The following is a 17,311-nucleotide window of genomic DNA, read 5'->3' as shown; positions in this document are numbered from 1 at the left end:
ATCAGCCCCTCCTCCTACACCCTGAGTGAGCACACTCACTTGAATGGCTTTGACATCAATACACTTCACTTCCTATGGGGCAAAGGGACCCAGCTCCAGCCTGCGCAAGGGCCTCTCTGCAGAGCTCCAGACTAGAGCTCTTTTGCCCTAGTGATACCTAATGCTAAGCAAGTGGGATTAGTCTCCTTGGGAACCAAGCCCCCCAGGGGCTCAAGGGCTGAACTGCCCCAAACAGTTTGGGAGAATTGAGATTTCATATTGTTCTTTTACACTTGGATTTCAGGACATTACTTAAACAAAAGCCCACCTGAGAGCTGCCTCCTTTCTTGTGGGTAAATATAGCAGCAGGATCAAGAGCTGACTTACTTATTTTGTTTTCCTCTTTGTAACTTTAATCATACTCCCTGCAGGACGATCTTAGTCCTCAGAGATGTCAGGAATGCACATTCATAAAGGGAAAAATAATTATGCATCTTTTCTCCCCTCCCCCATACCAATTTCTCCTAGCTATTTTTGAAACCTCAAATAAAATAAATCAATTCCTCAATTTCACCACACAATTTATTATCATTTTCATCATGAAATAACATTACCTCACAAATTGAACATGCCCAAAAACATATCTCTTGGTTTGTTTTTGGTTTTTTTGTCATCCTTTCCTCCTGCAAACCACATTCTACTAACACCAGATCTCAATTTCCATCTTAAAATATTAGATGTTATTCTGTTTGTCTATAGTTGTATAGCAAACTACTCCAAAACTGAGTAGCTAAAAACAAACATTTTATTATATCTCACAGTATTATGGATTACTAATTGAGCGATGCTTGGCTGAGTCATCCTTCTGGTCCACTCCACATCGACTATAGCTGGTGTGGAGGATCCAAGATGGCATCATTCACATGACTGCACCTGTGCCTACAATGCTGGCCTCTCCAACATACTGGTCTAAGAGTACTCAGACTTCTTAGGCTCAGGTATCCCAGAGACAGTGCTGCAAGTGGCCTCATGTGGCACCTCCCAGGCTTCTTACAAACTAGCCCCAGAATTCCCAGAATGTCATTTTCACTACATCCTGTTGATCGAGCAAGTCACTAAGGCCAGATCAAATTCAAGGGGAGGGAAATTAGAATCCAACCCTCAATGGAAGAAATAGCAAAGAATTGTTTTGGTATGTCTCTTAAATCTCTGTTAATCTATATTGGTTCCACTTTCTGTTTTCTTTGCAATTGGTTTATTGAAGAAACTGGTCTTTGCCTTGTCATCTTTCCCACATTCTAAACTTGGTTAGTTGCATCCAATCTGCATGGTGTCATTTAATATGTTTCTTTGGTCCCTGTTTCCTGTAAATGGGAAGTAGAAGAAGAGGCTTGATCAGATTCATGTTCTTTTTTATGCTATGGCATACACACGTGCGCACACACACACACACACACACACACTATAGAATATATGCTACAATATGTGTAATACGTTCATAATAACAATGCCAATGTTCTTAATAATATAATTACTACAAACAATTCTTTTTCTTCCTTCTTTTTTCCCCCATCCTTTTGTCCTTCAAACATATCCCACTGGTGAGGAACAGTCTAATTACTATGTTTTAAATTTCACTTCAAAAAATCCTAGCGATTATGTCACGAATTCAATAGACAGGTGGGTTCACTTGTTCTACTTTGTTTCATATAAAATTTGCTTTCTACATGTTTAATTTTGTTTTATAATTTTTAAACATTTACATGGTTTCAAACTCAAAACTACACCATAAGACATAGTCAGGAAGGGCTAGCTTTCATTGTAGCCCCTCTACCCTATTTTGTCCCCTCTTCCAATAGGTTATCATCGTTGTTGTTTTGTTTGGGTTTAGGCTTATTCTTTGTTAGATAATCATATATATGCTTCCCTCTATCTTTTTTTTTTTTTTTTACTTCACAATAATATATCTTCATTCCTTTTCTTTTATAGTTGTATAGTATTCCACTGGGTGGATCTACCACAGTTTATTCAACCAGTCCTGTTATGATTAACTTAGCTGGGTTTTTTTCCCAGACCTTTTGTATCACAAATAGTGCTGCAATGAATAGCTTCAGTGTAAAACCAAGATTTACTACCTACTCGTCTCGTTCTCCTTTCATGGTATCAGTGTAGTTATGAATTGCTTAGGATAAAAAGAAGAATCCTTGCTACTAGACACAGTCAGATATTTCTTTCAAGGGTTCCCATCAAGAGGAAAGTATAAAATGGAGTGACCAATCTTCATAAATAACAGCTGTGGCTGATCATTATAAAAATGGCCCCAATAAATCACTGATCCCTGGGTCCAAGCCCCTTTACAATGTGACACTGAAACTTCCCATGCCGTTTATTTCTCCACACTTTTAAGTCTGTGCTGGAGATAGCACACAAGTTCCAAACCTTTGCAACTTCCAACTCAAGAGATTGTGCAGCTTCCACTTTCATATTGAGACCCCCACACTATGAACAATCCCAGGAGAATCCTGATGATGGGCAGCACCACTGCCAGGCATGCCAGTGAAGCCACTCAGCACCTTCCAAACCCACTCAAATCATCAGATAACTGAAGCACATGAGTGGTTCCAGGAAAGACCTGCGAAATAACCACTCACATTGCCAACCTATACAACCATATGAGGTAATAAATTTTAGTTCTAAGCCAATAAGTATTGTGATGGTTTGTCATGAAATAACTTTCATGGGCTATTTGTTAAATAATAGCCTTCTCTGCAGAAGAATAGCCCCACACTTCAATAAATCTATCAAAAGCAACTAAACAGAAAGCTTTCATTCTAATGGAATACCTTGGAAATATCTCTTGAGCAAGATAATCCTTGCCCTACACAGGAAACAGCAGATGTTGGCGAGGATGCAAATAAAGGGGAACCCTTACACTGTTGGTGGGAATGCAAACTGGTGCAGCCACTCTGGAAAACAGTGTGGAGGTTCCTGAAAAAATTAAAAATAGAACTACCCAACCACCCAGCAATCGCACCACGAGGTATTTACCCAAAGGACACAAAAATACTGATTGAAAGGAGTACATGCACCCCAAAGTTTATAGCAGCATTATCATCAATAGCCAAGTTATGGAAAGATCTCAAATGGCCACTGACTGATAAATGGCCCAAATGGCCATTACTCAGCCATCAAAAAGAATGAAATAAAAGAATGAAATCACTAAATTCTAAATTCTACACGTGAAACCAATTTTTACCATATATGTTAACCAACGAGAATTTAAATAAAAACTTGAAATAAAAAAATAAAAGATGATCCCTTAATTAAAAAAAAAAAAAAAGGCTAATCCCTGCCCTGCCTATTTCAACTGAGATAATGGATGTGAAAGCACTTTGCAAACTGGAACGCATCCTACCAGTGTCTGTCCAATTTTTTAAGGTTTATTTATTTTTGAGAGAGAAAGAGTGCAAGTGGGGGAGGGGCAAAAAGAGAGGAGGACAGAGGATCCCAAGCAGTCTCTGCAGCAAGCCTGATGCAGGCTCAAACCCACGAACTCACGAACCATGGGAACCACCTGAGCCAAACCACCTGAGTCGAAGTTGGACGCTCAACAGACTGAGCCACCCAGGAGCCCTGTCCAATTTTTTTTTAATTCTATGAGCTTTCCAGAATATTGCTAAACCAGGGCAGCAAGCAGTACCATAAAAGCAACATTAGACTCTCCTACCCTAGACAATCACTAAGTCAGTGTTTCCTATACTGTGCCCTCCATCCCCTGCTTGTTATCAATGATTGATTGCTCAGGTGATCCCTAGTGATTTCAAAAGAAAAGAGAGCTGAAACAATTTTGTGGGAATATATTCCATAAATTTTAAATTAAAAATTAATTATGACTTTCACAGAAATCACAATTTAGTCTTTTTTTTTGACAGAGAGATAGAGAGTGAGCACAAAACAGGGGGTGCAAGTGGGGGTGGGGAGGAGGGGGAGAGAGAGAATCTTAAGTAGGCTCCATGTGGGGATTGGTTTCATGACCCTGAGATCATGACCTGAGCTGAAATTGAGTTGGCAGCTTAACTGACTGAGTCACCCAGGCACCCCTCAATTTATTCTTTATCATCACATCCTAGTTATTACACATGTATTATAATATGTTTGTTCTGAATATGTTTGTTCTAATTAAATTATGTGACCATTCAGTTAAGAGAGGTGCTTTTCACCTCATTTTTATATAATTTACACATTACAGGTTTTGTTGGCAACATTTTCACTCTCTTCATTATTAATACAGTACATCTGGATGTTAAATCTATGAAAGCAGATCAATAGCTTCAAAGCAGTTTTTGTAGTATTAAATTAGTGAGGAAATGTAAAAAACATTATAAATGTATGTTATGTATAGTGAATAAGACAAATGAAAATATAAAATGTATATGCTGGCATAAATGTATCTATAAGCATAATAATTTATAAAAGCATGGCAAAAGAAAAGAAAAAGGAAGAAGAAATTTGGAAACTAGCTGATTTGGAAACTAGCTGACCAGGAAAGCTTCAGTATTTAAGAAAGCAAGAGTGAGGAGAGGTACTGAAAATAGGAGAATTGGTTGAAAGCCTGTGTAAGAAGCAGTTAGGTTCTAAGATTCCTTCCCCAACCCATGCAGCCACATAACAACATCTCTCCTAATTGGATTTGAAAACAAGATTTTTATTTCTATGAAACTGAACCATAATGGTTCTAGTCTAGGAGATTCCATGCGCAATGGAGAGGGAGCAATGAGACATTGTACTGAAAACAGAGGATTAAATGAGGTTCTGCATTATGAATTATGACCTTCAACCTTTTCAGTCAGTTTCTAGAATGTTTGCAGCAAGTTACCTACTCCTCAATCAGGAAATTGGAGTTGTCTTCTCTGTGCAGTTACCAGCACAAGAGAAAAAGTTGGGTGGCCTTCCAGTAAGCTTTTTAGTTATCCACTCTTAAACATAAATTGTCATGCAAGGTTCATCAAATATTTGGGCAATGTCCTCAACATGGATGGCAGAGACAAACAAACAAAAACAAAACAAAACAAAAGCAAAAACCTTGGGAGATGAGAATCCCAGAGGAAACTGACAATGCAAAAAACAAAAGAAAACTCCCTATAAATTATAATTTAAAGAGATAAAATAACATTAAAAAGATAAGAGAAAATATTGCAGTCATGAAACAAGAATTAGATGCTACCAAAAAAGGAAACGGTATCAAAAAATAAAGAGCTCTTAGAAACTTGTGGTAATACATTTTAAAAAGTCAAGAGAAGAATTGGAAGATAAAGTTGAGGAAATATCCTAGAAAAAACAAAAAGTCAAAGAGATGTTCAATATTTAGCCTAAAGAAATTTCAGAAAAGAGAATAGATAAGTCAGAGAAGAAAATATTATGAAAGAAATTAAAGAAGGAAATTTTGTAGAATTATAAGATATGCATTTCCAGAATAAAAGAACCCCCTAAATGCCTGGCAAACTTAATGAAAAAAGACTCACACCAAAGCATATTATAAATTTTTAGAATATCAAGGAATAAAGGACTCTAGAGAAAAATTACCATCATGAACAAAAAATGAAAATAAAAATGGAATCAGAATACCATCAGATTTCTCATTAACAGTAGTTGGAAAACAATGGAGCAATGAACTTAAAAATCTGAGAGAAAATTATTTCCTACTTAGAATTCTACACCAAACCCAATGGTCACTCAAGCATAAGCAGAGCATAGCCACATTTTCAGATACAATATCTTATAAAATTATCTCTCAAGAAACTTTTCTCAGGGAACCAAGAATAATGTACTCCATTAAGAAATAGAAGAAAAGAGTATCCAGAAAACAGGAGATCCATCATGAGATAGAATCAAATAGAATTCCCTGGATGATGACCAAGAAAATATCACAACAATAACCATATAGAGACTGAGGGGTGACAATCAATCCAAATCTAAACAGGAAAATGGAGAATTCCTGGAGAAGGAGGGGATGTCTCAAAACAAATGAATGGAAATGATAGATATACTTATGTGTTTGACCATAATGGTAGGAGGTGGCAGATACCCTTGCTGCTCTCAATATCCTACCCTTATTCTTATCCTTACCTGACAGGGCCCACCTACTTCTGTGGAGGCTGAATATGACAGACAATTGCACTTCCCTTTTAACTACAGCATGGGCTCGAGATCCAATCTTGGCCAATGAGACATTAAGAGAAATCTATTCTTGGAATTCAAGGAAAGTACCCCCTTACCTACATATCAAAAAGAGAGATAAAAGGAGAGAAAAGAAAGAGGAGAAGAAATGTTCTCCTTCCTGCCTTTGTTCATATGCAAATAATATGTGGAGCTGTGGCAGCCATCTTATAACCATGAAGGGGCAAGCCAAAAAAAACAAAAAAATCAACATGCTGAGGTTGGCAGACCAGAAATGTGAAAAGCACCTGAATCCTCAATGATATTATAATGTCACTGCATTAACTAACCCCAGAACTCTCTATCCGCAGACTTCTTGAAGGGTGAAATAATAAACCTCTTTTGTTTAGGCTACTTTTAGCTGGGCATAATGCTACTTGCAATCAAAAGCATTCTAAATTCTATAAAAAGGTGTTACCATTCTGTTAACCTGTTTAGGGAAGAATTTGTGAAATGTATATAGAAAACTAAGTCCCCCTCCACCAAAATAAGGCAGTTATTAACATAGGGTAAAACAAAAGCTGTACAAGAAATTTCAATAAAATGTAAATGAGCTGTGAAGAATATTTACTAATAATAGAATAATCATTGAATATTAATTAAACTAAACTTTGTGCTAGAACTATATCAAGGGAGGACTGGAAAACAGATGGAAAAGATATTAAGTGTTCTATAACCAATAGTTTCAGGGAAGGCAGCCTTTTGAGGGATAACACAGAAGATAAAAGGGAGAGAAATCAGAATTGGACAAGGAGAGCCTTCAGATTCCAATGCATATCTGAGACTTCTGAAAGGAAAGGAAAGAAGAGGCCAAATCCAGCAGGGAGGGCCTCAGACAGTTCCGTAGATCTGACGTAGATCTGACGGAAGTCTCTGCAAGCCCAGAGACGTCTGCTGCAAAGAGGACTCATTAAAGGAGCACTGCACTAGGCAGAAGTAGCTAGGTTTTTGCATCACCACTTCAAGCAGTTGTCTGAAGGGGTCGCCTCAATGAGAGCATGATCTCAGCTTAGAAGAAGAAGCTTGGGGTGCCTGGGTGGCTCAGTCGGTTAAGTGGCCGGTCAACTTTGGCTCAGGTCTCATGGTTTGTGAGTTCAAGCACAGTGTCAGGTTCTGTGCTGACAGCTCAGAGCCTGGAGCCTGCTTCAGATTCTGTGTGTCCCTCTCTCTCTCTGCCCTCCCCTGCTCACACTCTGTCTCTGTCTCTCTCAAAAAATAAAAATAAACATTAAAAAAAAAAAAAAAGAACAAATGAGAAAAATTACACATCCCTGCATGTGGAATCTTCTTTGGTTCGGACTTCATTCAAATACCTGATTGCATACACCTCTTAGAGACTTAAGTTGAATCAATGCGGAGCAATATCCATCAGGGCAGAGCATAAGGCTGCTCTGAGCCCACGGAGGTTTGCACCAGAATGTGACAAGTGCCAACACTGGAGACACGCAGGGTCTCAGCAAGGCCGGGTAACTTGAGCAGCCCTCAGCCTAATATCCGGTACGCCAGACAAATGCTTAAAGACCTAGATCCTATTATATGAGGTTGAATTCATTCAATTAAACAGCTTAAGCAGCTCGGATCAGCCGCTGGAACCCTTCTCTTCGGAGTGCTAAAACAATGGCCTAAGGGGCAGCTGAAGTTTGTTTTCTCTTGTGTGAGGCCAGCTGGAGTTGCCTAGCACATGGCCAAACTGGGGAGGGCCAACACGACATAATTGCATTAAACCTGCCTGTTCTTTCCGGAAAGCATTTCCTGACAGCACCAAGGAGGAAATGAATAAAGGGGGAGCTTTTAAATCTTATGATACCACCCTATCTTTCAATCTCCCTCCCCCAATCCCTCAAAATCACTTTTATGAAAAGAGAACCTGAATTTAGACTCCCCTACCTAAACACTTGCTTTGCTATATTATGCTTGGTCTTTCCTCATTATTGTTACAGTGACTTTTGTTGGGCATAGCATTAGGGGCAGCTGAAAATAAACTAGGGTATAGGTCTATAAGGTAGAATAAGGTATCACTAATTCCACTGCACTTTCTGAGAATCCTATTCTGCTTTCAAATCCATATTAAATGTTAACCTTTCTCTCAAAAAGCCCTCCCAGGTCTTTGTTACCACCAACTCAGGCTGCCATATCTCTCTCCCTCCTGCTTTCCTGATGCTTTACCTCAGTCTCTTTAATGACACTTTTTTATTCATCCACCCATTCACTCAACAAGCATTTACTGAGTTCCCACTGTACATCTGAAGTATACTGGGCACCTTCATTATTCATTTAACCCTCACAATAACGCTTTCAGGTAGTTAATATCATCCCCATTGTACTGAAGATACCTAAACTCACAGAGCTTAGGCACCTTGTTGATGGTCAAGGAGCTGGTACGGTCAGCGTTTAGCTTCAAATATAAGTCCAGTGTCTCCATGCCCAGTCTGCCGTATATCAGCTATTTGTGTACTTGTCTATCTCTGTCCCTTAAGAAATATCTATTGGGGGGCATGTGGGTGGCTCAGTCAGTGAAGCATCTGATGATTCATGGGTTCAAGCCCTGCATCAGGCTCCTTGCTGACAGTGCAGAGCCTACTTGGGATTTTCTGTCTCTTCCTCTCTCTCTGCCTCTCCCCTACTCTCTCTCTCTCAAAATAAGTAAACATAAAAAAAAAAAAAGAAATATCTATTGGGACCTACTATGTGGTAGGCACCATCCTAAGCACCAAAGATACACATGTAATTAAGTCCTGGTCCTAAGAAGACAGATATATTCCCAATGATTTATTTTAGTCCAACAGTCATGTCAATTTATTCATTCAGCAGACATTTGCTGAGCACCTGCAATATCCTAGGTACACCACGCTCTAGACATGGAGAAATGCCAGACATGTTTTTTGTCCTCAGGACAGTGTTCGAATAGAGGCACATGGAGCACAGAAGGGGGAGAAGCCTTCATAAAGAACATGCCGTTGAGTTGTGCTGTAAAAGATAAGGAGAGTTTTGGTAAATAAAAGTTTTTAAAAAGGTGGTGGGAAGGGCATCCTACAGAGAGCCTCGTGAGCCAGGACACAGAGGTATAAAAGTGCAGGGTAGTGTCAGGGTAACTGCGGGAGTACCATGTCGTTGGAATATACAGTGTGAGACAGGGAGTAGAGAGAGACAAGACCAGAAAGGGTGCCTCAAATGCTATGCAGAGGAGCTTAGATTTGATCTGAGGAAAATGGAGAGAACCACCGGAGATTTCTGAGCAGAGGAGCTTATTTATCTTTGTGTTCCATGGCATGTGGCAAACCGCCTCATCCGTGGTAGCAGTTTTTAGCCTCTGTCACTTTCCTGGCACCAGAGAAGACTTTGGCCCCCAACCTGATGCCATGCTCTGTTTACAGAAGAAAAATAATGCCCATGCTCTTGCGTATAGCAATTTCCTCGCCAGCGCCTCTGCCAAGTCATCCCAGGTCTGAGAGCAATCTTTTTCTTTTATCCAAGGCCAAATTGCTGACTCCATGTTGTTGTCACTGCTACAGATTCTGCTAATTTCTCCTTGGCGAACTGAAGCTGGTCCAGTAGAAGCTCTAGACTGGGAGATTTAAGGAACCAGTGTCCTGATCCCTGCTTCACAACTACCTAGAGTGTTACCTTGGCCTGTCTCCCATCTATAAAATGGATAGACGATCTCGACATTCTCTTCCAGACTTGAGAATCTTGCCAACATACCTTCAGTGGGGCCAGATGGTAGCTATATCTACAACATTCTGCTTTACCATGCGGCAGAATAATTTTCTGTGGTTGTAATTTGTTTTATTCTCTCTGTACTTTGCCTTACATCTCCAACCACCATGAACTAACTCTGTGCCCTTTCTAGAAAGGTTGCTAGGGACATTTGCACCTAAGCCTCAGGAGAGTTTTGTGTTGCCAAGCTAGAAGCAGAAGTCGCTAAAGAAAACCCTCTGCGTCAGTCTTTTTTTTTTTCTCTTTATTTGAGAGAGAGAGAGAGAGAGAGAGAGAGAGAGCATGAGTGGGGTAGAGGGGCAGAGGGAGAGAAAGAAAGAGAGAAAATCTTAAGCAGGACCCATGCTCAGCACAGAGCCCAATCTGGGGCTCAATCCCATGACTCTGGGATCATGACCCTAGCTGAAACCAAGAGTTGGCTGCTCAACCAAATGAGCCACCCAGGCGTCCCTCTACCAGTCTGTTTTGAAAGCCTAAATGCACTGAGGATGTTAGGTTATTTTTTCCAAAATAGGGCCCAGAGAGAAAGGAGCACTCTTCAGAAGAGAGAGGCAGGAATGGCAAGGTTGAGAATTTCTGTCTTAGTATGACTGATTTTTCAAGGGAGTACATTTTTGAAAATAACTTTTTTAAATGTTTATTTTTGACAGAGAGACAGAGCATGAGTGGGGGAGGGGCAGAGCAAGGGGGAGACACAGAATCCGAAGCAGGCTCCAGGCCCTGAGCTGTCAGCAGCACAGAGCCCAACTCAGGGCTTGAACTCACAAACCATGAGATCATGACCTGAGCCAAAGTCGGAAGCTCAACCGACTGAGCCACCCAAGAGCCCCCACATTTTTGAGAATAAAAGGTAAAATTGCTTATCAGTAATTACACTGGAAGCAAGGCATAAACCAGGATGGTCATAGGCAAACTTCATGGTGCAGTCACTCTATACCATCATTAAATCCAAGAATTGTGGCATCAAGACTCACTGTTCCAAAGACATCACTAATCAATCATCACATTCTTTCTACCTAGCCCAGATGAGCTTAGAACCCTTCTCATAATAGTACTCCTGACACTACTAATCTATCAGTTTTGGACCTTGAGTTGAAATCTTTTTATCACAGGTAACTTTGTAATAAAAATCATACAAAGTGGAAATCATGGTACTCTGCCCAGATCCCTTCTGGGAGCTGATGAACCCATCCCCCAGCAGCTGACTCTATTGTCTACTAATGGCTGACAGCCCTAGCCCTTATCAAGCATTGCCCACTGCTGAGGGAATTGCCTTGCTCAAGGTCATATCCTTCCCCAGGTGCACCAGAGACCAATGACTGGCAGATGGAGGGCTACAAAGGCCAGAACCCCCACCTTGCTTCAATTTGAGTCAAGTGTGAAAGGCCATCCTAGGTCCAGAGCTTTCCACAAGATCAGCTGAGGCTGATAGCAGGTCACCTTCTTCTGCACAATCTTGAATTTCTCACTTCCTACAGGTGTATCTACGGAGAGCCCCCTCAATCAAACTTCTGAGCACAACTCTCCATCTCAAGGTCTGTTTCTAGGGATCCTTATCTGAGGAACCAAACTACCTTCTGTGCTGTTAGTAAGAAGTAAACCACAAGGTTAACTTTTTAATTTGTATCTTAGTAAAATGGGTCAGTTAGAATTTATTTCTTATTTCCATATTTCATTGATCTTAATTTAAAAGCTGCCCTAGAAAATACATGCCCCTTCACTCTCTACAATCAGAAAAGTGTGAGTTCTCCTCTTCTCTGGTCTCTAGAGGAGGAGATAGGGTTGCTATGTGGTTCTATAACAGTAAAGTGGAACAAACACTTTTAGGAAGACAGGAGACCAGGATTTTAGTTCTGGCTTTGCCAATAACTCACTATGATGTGGGAAAATCATTTCCTCTCTCTAGGTGGTTCCAAATTTACTTGTCGATAAAATATAAGGGTTGTCATAAAAGTTACACAAAACTTGGAAATGACGTAGAAATGTGAGTCCTACATTCTTTCACTGTTACGCAGGCACAAAGACCACCCAGAGATTGTCTAGAATAATGAATTTAATTTTTCTCACAATTTGTTATTAGTTGAAGTTTCCAGATTTAGTAAAACTACTTATCACCTGGTAGAATTTTGCCCAGTAGATATGCAAATTTCTATCCATGGAACCACAGAGACCTATAGCCCAGCTTTTATGCAAACTCACCCTAATATTGTAATAATATATACCTGGCTTTTTAAATGTTCTTTGAATCAACCATAACATCTTAATGGCTTCTTTACTAATTCATAAATTAAATAGACTCTCTTACCTGTGGTTCATTTATATTTGCCTGAGAATCATGATTTTACCTTTTTAAAAATTATACTTCAACAGGCTTGATCTGCTCCATGATGCTGAAAGAAAACGAATCTACACACCCATTTTGAGAATCAGGGGATCTCATAGTATCTACACAAAAGTATCCAGGACTTCTTTCTGCAGAAATCCTCTGGACTGTGTTACCCTTAGGAGAGTAGTCAGCAGCACCAGAGCCACCATCAGTTGACTACTGTGCAGCTAGGGTAGAGGCTGGGAAAAGAGCAGCCCAGCCAAGGCTTAGTGACAGGGACTTTCCCAAGGTTTCCCAAGGTCTGAAAGGTATGCAAGTTATATATACTCAGAGTTAGGACTAAAACCCAGGCCTGTCTAGCAGTATGGGAAGCCCATTACTACCACGGCTCATATTTTCATGCCATAGCTCATCTGCCTGCAATCCCAATGTATACCACATATGCCTAGCACAAAGTAGGCAATCAATGTATATCCCATGCAATTAAAAATTTTTAACTCTTCCTAGTGACTAGAACTTGGATATTTCCGAAGGACAAAATCTATTGATGAGCCTCACTTCAGACCACTAGAAAAGACAGACAGGCCTACATTCCACCTCCTCATTGCCACTTAGTGGCTAATTAGTACTGCCACCTTGAACCAGAAATAAAGCACCATGAGCCTTTGTTTCCTCTCTTGTTACATGTAAATAATTCTCATAGGCTTCTTATGAAGATTAAAGTAGAAAAAGGAATATGAGAGCACTTAGCACAGGACCTAGCCCAAAGGTGCCTCCACCCACAATGATCGTCCCCTCTCAGAAGACCCTGGAAGGCTTTGAGGCCTTGGCTGGGCTGCCGTTTCTACCAGCCCCCACTCCAGGCACACAGTGATCAAGGGATGGGAAAATCCCTCTGTTCAAACAGGTGTCACTGTTCTAAACCTACAGTCTCATTTCCTGATCGTGTCTTAATCTGCTCGTCGGTGGTGAAAGTTGATTTCTTGCACATTCTTATATCAGTGGGAATTTCTGCCCTTGGCTGACAGGCATTATGGGCTGGCTTTGACATACAGCCCTACAGGGCCTGAACAGCCTCTATTCTTTCCCAGTCCTGAAAGGGAGCTTTGTGCCAAGGATTCATTAAACTGCACTGCACAGCCCCTTCATAAATGGGGCTCAATAATGAACAGTCGATTTAACTGGAAAAGCTGCTGGAGCTGTTAAATTAAAGGGAAATAAAGTGCATTTTAGACTCAGTCTGCCAGAAGAAATGGTGACCTAAAAGGAAAATCTTCATTTTTATTGAATTGAAGTTTTTAAAAAGTTTAAAATGTCCAGGAAGCTTCCTTGTGACAGGCAATGAGACATAAAAGCTCCGAATGCAGGCTTGAGATAGTGGTGCTTTTTATTCACCATCCCTAAGTGAGTCTCAGGCTCTTAAATGGTGCAAAGGAATGATCTCATTTTGAGAAGAAAATATGAAAAGACTCTGTAATATGCCACAAGAAGTGTTTTTGTTTTTGTTTTTAACTTTAAAAAGTATTTTAAGACCAGGCTCTCTCTTTCATTCTTGGAACATTCAAAGGACCAGGAGCCATTCTTTTCAATTTTTCTGCTCTCTTTCAGGGATAAGAAATTTCTCTGGGAGGAATCCAATTGTTTCTCCTCACACTACACCTCAGAGTTTTGTTTGGTTTAAGTATTGTGCTCTGACGTCTGACTGAGTAGTCTCTCTTTTAAATCTGAGATTTTCACAAGTATGCATAAGTGCTCCGAAGAACTTTCTTCTCTATTTGTTTTTCTGAGTTATATAACTTCCTGGCATGGTGACAGAGAACATCTACTAACATACGCTGGAATGTTGTTTCCAATAACTCTCAGGTGCAAGAAGCAAAAGCCACTGTGCTTTGGCAGATAGAATAACCATATGGTGATCTTAGCTTTTCTCTGCCACGCTGTTGTGAGCTGGGAATTCTTCTTAACATGCTTCCCTATGCTTCGTGTTTTCAAATCTTTACATAGAATCTGCTCCTGGGCATGTTACAGGCTGCAGTACCCTAGTCAAGGCCTTTTCTGGTTTTCATCGTTAAGCATCATTTGACCATCAAAAACAACAGTCAGTCATCACAGGGAATTTAAAGAGAAATCTGAAAAGCAATGTGAAATAAATAAAGGCCAACTTCCAGCCTTACTGTTCAGGGTCACTGGAATTAAAACACAGATTTTCAGTTGCAAAGCTGTATAGAAAGGGCAAAACATCCTTTTTAAGAAGTTATCTGCTCTTTTTCTGAAACCTACTTTTTCATTTAAATTCTAAGCCATCGATTTAATTTTTTAGGATTCTGCAATAGGCGATTCAAAGCCACCTTGAGAGAATATCCTGCAGTTGAAAAAATATATCTGCGCATGTTTTTATTTTAAATGGTAACTATGGTGACCCAATAAGTAGTATTTTTTTATTCTTTGTTCATCTACCACTAATGAGTCACAATCAACCAGTGTAAATCATAGGCTCTCCACACCATGAAATTCTGGATTCATAATAAAACTGCTGTTATTTTAACAAATTCTAGGATGAACTTTGTCCATTATAAGCCCTGATGGTTATTAGGGTCTACACCTGCTTCAGGACAATTTCATTCACCTTCCACTAAAGATTACCGCACTCCAAAATGGCTATGCCAACCTGTGTGGATTGTGTGGCTTGATTGCATTTTGACAATTAGCACTGGGATAACTATTCATTAGAAAATTCATATTAGACCAGTCCATATTTTACATATGGCATCAGTCATTCAAACACACTCTTCTAGTCATGACTTATTCCTACACAAGCAATCATTAACCTATTCAAAACATATTTAGCTTGAAGATGGGAGATAAGAGGATTTTCTGAATCTGCACAGATTTGACTACAGCCAGATTGCAAGTTAAGGAGAATGTTAATATATTACAGCTTATCTAAAGGAAAATGACTGGGAAGGCAATGGTGATCAAAACCAAAGCACAGGAGGAAGTATGCTTTTATAGGATTCAGAACACTTATTAATTCATTACTCTATTCATTTTAATGAATAAAATCTTATGTGTTTTTTTTTTCCTGCCAGTGCATACTTTTTCTGCGGAAAGGAAAGAAGTTATTTTCAGTGCCTAACAGAAAATGTGTTAGGTAGGGGTTTAATAAATATTTGACAAGGGAATAAAAGAAAGAGGAAAAGGAAGGGAAAGGAAGGTAAGAAAAGAGAAAAAAGGGAATGTAAGACAAGGAAAGGAGGATGTTAGTCTAGGGAAAACTAGAAACAACATGATAGCTTTCTTCATATATTTAAAGTACATCATTTGGGAAAAGGATTAGATTTATTCTTTTAGAAACCAAATAATTTAACCAAGAGCTATAAGTAGAAAGTTGGAGATTTCTGGGTCCTGGCTGTAAAGAATCACTATCCCATTCAAACAACCAAAAAGCTGAAAAAACTGAGAAATCAACAACTCTTTTTAGATCCATAAGAGAAATAAGGTCACAAGGCAAACCCCCATCCCCCAAATTGGAGGGAGAGAAAAATACAGAAAACCACATTTACTGGCACAGAAACATCCATGGGACCAGTGCTGGGGTAAGATAACCTGAACTGTTAATGCAAAATGCTGGGGGCTCAGTGTAGAAAAGCCTGAGAAATAAAAACTTCAGAGGGACCCCGTCATCATGGGATTCCCCCAAATTTTATAAGTTCCTGGAGCTCCCCCAGTTCTCACAGTAAATAACTGAGGAAAAAAATCCCCTTGTGCTTATAGGAGAGGCAGAAGAAAAGAAACCACCTTGAATTATGCCAGACCATTCTGTCCTGAAGAAGGTCTGCCCTCAGGAAAAAATATTTAACTAGAGCCTGACCTACCTGGAAAAAAGGAAATACCTAATTCCAGCTCACACTTGCCATCCTGTCCCACCTAAGAGGAGAAAAACACACACACACATGCACACACACACACACACACATACACACCTGCCAGGCACTTGTGAAATTCATAGTTTGGGGCACAGACTCATAAAAAGACTAAGCCCTATTCATAGGTCTATAAAATGCTTCCCCTCCCCCCATACCTCACTATCACATTACTAAAGTCTTATTTACTTCCTTTTACCTAGTACACAATGTTCAACTATCAAGAAAAATTACAAGGCATACTAAAAGGCAAAAACAGAGTTTGAAGAGACAGAGCAAGCATTAGAACCAGACTCATATTTGGCAGGGATATTGGAATTATCAGACCAGGAATTTAACTATGATTAATATGCTAAGAGATCTAATGAATGAAGTGGACAGCATGCAAGAAGAGATGGGTGATGCAAGCAGAGAGATGGAAATTCTAAGAACCAGAAAAAAATGCTAGAGATCCAAACACTGTAACAGAAATAAAGGATGTTTTTGATAGACTTATTAGTAGACTGGACAGGCTAAGGGAAGAATCTCTAAGTTTGAGAATATATCAACAGAAGCAACCAGAACTAAGACACGAAGAGAAAAAAGACTGGGGAAAAAACAGAACAGAATATCTAAGAACTGGGACAATCACCAAAGGTATAACACAATAATATGGAAAATACCAGAAGGAGAATAAAGAGAAAAAGGGACAGAAAAAATGTTGGAAACAATGCTGCTTGAAAATTTCTCTCAAATTAATGTTAGATACCAAATCAGAGATCCAGGAAGAGCAGAGAACAGCAAGCAGGATAAATGCCAAAAAACAAACAAACCAAACACTCATTTTGGGATATCCTTTCCAAACTACAGAAAAGCAAAGATAAAGAAAAAATCCAAAGAAGCCAGAGGAAAAAACACCTTACCTTTAGAGGAGCAATGATAAAAATACATCCAACTTCTCCTTACAAACAATGCAAGCAAGAAGACAGTAGAGGGAAATATTTAAAATGTTTGAGAAAAAAAAAACACCAACCTAAAATTCTGTACCCTATAAACTTATCCTTCAAGTGAGGAAGAAATATAAAGACTTCCTCATACAAACAAACATTGAGGGAATTTGTTGCCAGTAGACCTACCCTGCAAAAAATGTTAAAAGAAGTTCTTTAAAGAG

The 17,311-nt window shown here is 39.5% G+C and overlaps 1 long non-coding RNA gene across 2 annotated transcripts in view; it reads right to left on the bottom strand.

Moving 5' to 3' along the window:
• Positions 1 to 543: 543 nt before the first annotated feature.
• Positions 544 to 17,311, bottom strand: part of LOC109491942 — a 29,911-nt gene continuing 13,143 nt past the window's right edge. Inside the window, exons 4-5 of one of the 2 annotated variants that reach the window (XR_002145586.2) lie at positions 9,022 to 9,162; positions 544 to 1,343 (exon numbers count right to left, since the gene is read on the bottom strand). This is a non-coding gene — a long non-coding RNA (uncharacterized LOC109491942). The remainder of the gene's footprint in view (positions 1,344 to 9,021; positions 9,163 to 17,311) is intronic. The other variant, XR_002145585.2, reaches the window with a different exon arrangement.

The sequence above is a fragment of the Felis catus genome, chromosome D1 (genome assembly GCF_018350175.1).
Source record: "Felis catus isolate Fca126 chromosome D1, F.catus_Fca126_mat1.0, whole genome shotgun sequence".
In the NCBI taxonomy this organism is placed as follows: domain Eukaryota; kingdom Metazoa; phylum Chordata; class Mammalia; order Carnivora; family Felidae; genus Felis; species Felis catus.
Note: the sequence above shows the minus strand (reverse complement) of the source record. Positions and strands in the feature narration are given on the sequence as shown.